The sequence below is a fragment of the Eumetopias jubatus genome, unplaced genomic scaffold (assembly GCF_037043125.1).
Source record: "Eumetopias jubatus isolate StellerSeaLion01/CBP00866 unplaced genomic scaffold, mEumJub1_p1.0 scaffold_11, whole genome shotgun sequence".
Taxonomy (NCBI): Eukaryota; Metazoa; Chordata; class Mammalia; order Carnivora; family Otariidae; genus Eumetopias; species Eumetopias jubatus.
Window position 1 is genome coordinate 80,119,950 of NW_028274817.1, and position 2,774 is coordinate 80,122,723.

Genomic DNA, 2,774 nt, shown 5'->3' on the forward strand with positions numbered 1-2,774 from the left:
ATAGACCATTTATACAGTCCCGTGTTTTACACCTTCTGATGTCTGTGTCCATCCCACCTGCATCTTTCTCCTTTCTCCTTTATAAGCCATTGTTTATGTAGGTCCCTTATATCTTTCAACATGTGCCCTAAGACTACTAGCCTCTATTTTTTTTTCACAGACTGCTAAATCTGTCTCAGGGACACCACTGAAAGGGGACATAACAGAAAATTTTGTGTAGTGAATTGTAGTTGCGTTTCAGTGCCACCTCCTTAAGATAGGCAGAGACAGAGAGAGACTAAGAAAGATCTAACCAAGCCAGAGGTAGAAATGGGAGTACCGTTGAGGAATGATTATATCTGCCATGAAGGTGTGAGAAAACTTGGTCTTTCAACCAGATCTCAAATGTTGAAAATGAGTTGGTGTTTTCAAGAAATGGGAAAAGTGTCATAGGGAGATGATTCTAGATATTGAAAGAGGTAGAAAAACAAGAATGCTAAAATGTAACCTGGGAACTTAAGCTATTCCCCAAAGCTAAATATTTGTGTGCCTATGGAAAATAGAGGCATGAGCACCAAAGCAGATGATTTACACACATACAGATTTGAAAATGGCTGTGTAACTTAATGCTATTTAAAAACAAAAGTTAAAGAGCAAATCAAAGTCTGTGGGAGAATTGGCCAGTTTATCACAGAAAATGGTTTCACAGTCTGATGTGATAAGCTAGTTTTAGGAGTTAAATTAGTGGACAAAATTGAGACCAATATGTAATTCTCCAAAAGGGAATGGTTACTAAATATTTTAGATGGAGTAGCATGGATTATATTCTCGAAAGTAATGGTAACGAATTCGCATAAAAAGGCCCCTGCTCTGACATAAATCTCTGAAGGTACGGTTAATGGGAGCACTAAGCAGTTGAATGCTATGGCCCAGGGCCGGGCATGCTCAAGAAGAGCTAGGTGCTGCTGGGGAGGAGGCAGTGGGGCTAGCAATGGCAGACCCACCACCAGTCAGGGCGGCCTCAAGCGGAAGATAGGCCCAGGAGGTCCCCACGCAAAAGTGCCCCGCCGGAAGTGTGCCAGAGACAGTTCAGGGTCAGTTTATGAGGCACTCTTCTTGAGAGGGGAAAACAGTGATGTGCAGATCCGTGCACTTGGAGAGGAGTGGAATTTACACAGGGTCTACTTATGCCAGTCAGGGTACTTTGCTAGCATGTTCAGTGGTGCTTGGCGGGAAAAAGCCATGAATACTATAGAGTTGCAGATGCCTGATGACAACATTGATCGTGAGGCGATGCATGAAGCTTTAGGTTCTCTGTACCGAGACACCATGCTCATCACACCTGGTCGAGTAGTAGCCATTCTGGCCACGGCCAGCGTGCTGCAGATGGATGGGCTAATTCAGCAATGTGGGGAGGTCATGAAGGAGACTGTCAGTGCCCAGACTGTGTGCAGCTATTACTACTCTGCTGAGAGCTATGGCCTCCAATGCATCAAGACCATGTGTCTCCAGTGGCTGCTGGATAACCTGGTGACCCAGCATAGTGAAGATCTGTTGCGAGAAGTCAGCCCGGAACTCATGAAAGAGCTGGTTGCCTCTTCAGAGCTCTTGGTTATGGAGGTGGAGATGGACGTGTACACCATGCTAAAAAAGTGGATGTTCCTCCAGCTGCAGCCAACATGGAGGGGCCCCCACAGAGCCTTATTACCTGGTGCTGATTTGTGGTTTACCAGGTCTAGGGGCGAGTGAGAAGGCACCCCTTTCCTGGAGACCAAGCAGGGCAGAGACTTCGTGCCAGTGTTCCAGCAGCTGCGGCTTGCCTACATAATCTGTGATCTGCCATCAGCGTGCATAATCGACCAGGATGCCCTGATCCCTGCTGCATGGCTTACCCCAGTATACAGAGAGCAGTGGCTTGCACTGCTCCAGGCTGAGCAGACAAGGGAACTTGGGCCCATAGACATCTACCTGTCTGATCTCCAGGGGAGCAGCATGCGCTGTGGGGGCAAGCTGTGCAGGGATGAGCAGTGCAATTGGCGATGGGCCAGTTTCAACTTTGGCTGGGACCTGGTGGTGTGCTATACCAACCGGCGCATCATTTTCCGGTGCAGTGCCCTGAACAAGTCCCGTGGCCTGGGTGTAAGCTTACTTTGGCAGAGAAAAGTGGCATTCCTCCTGCGCCTGGCCTCCTTGGACAGGGCTGGAAGAGCTGTTTTCAGGAAGGACACAGAATACCAGATGCTTTCCTTGAGAAAGGATCAAGAGCTAGAGATAGTGAACCTGGAAAACCAAGAGGTGGTCTTCCCCATATGTGTGGCCTGTAACTTCCTGTACCTCCCACATGAGGAATGCTGCCCAGAGCTTAAACCTGTAATCCCAAAGCTTACAGGTCTGTGAACTATAGCTGGTAACATTTGAGACTGTTTATGGGCACATATGAAGAGGACACATTTTTAACAAAATGTTTTAACAAACATTGGTTCTAGAAATCATCTCTGCTATTAATGTGGCAACCCGTCCTTGTGATTTACTATCCATTGACCCCCACATCATTTCTGCAGAGACAAAGACCGACTGACTTCAGAGAGAAACTGTGAACCTACTTACTGTACTACTCTTAGCGAAACTCTCTTAAAACATGCAATTCCTTTAGTTTGATTAAATGGATATGAAAGGAATACATTCACTTCTCTTTCAGTTGGTGTGTACTTGGTGTGAGCTGCCCTGTTTCACTCATTACCACCACTGCAACTGGTTTCATTCAGATTGCTCCCCCTTCCCCATTTCCTGCCACT

General features: G+C 46.8%; 1 pseudogene; it reads left to right on the top strand.

Moving 5' to 3' along the window:
- The first annotated feature begins 877 nt into the window (after window positions 1–877).
- Window positions 878–2,376, top strand: LOC148163097 (germ cell-less protein-like 1; annotated as a pseudogene).
- Window positions 2,377–2,774: the final 398 nt, after the last annotated feature.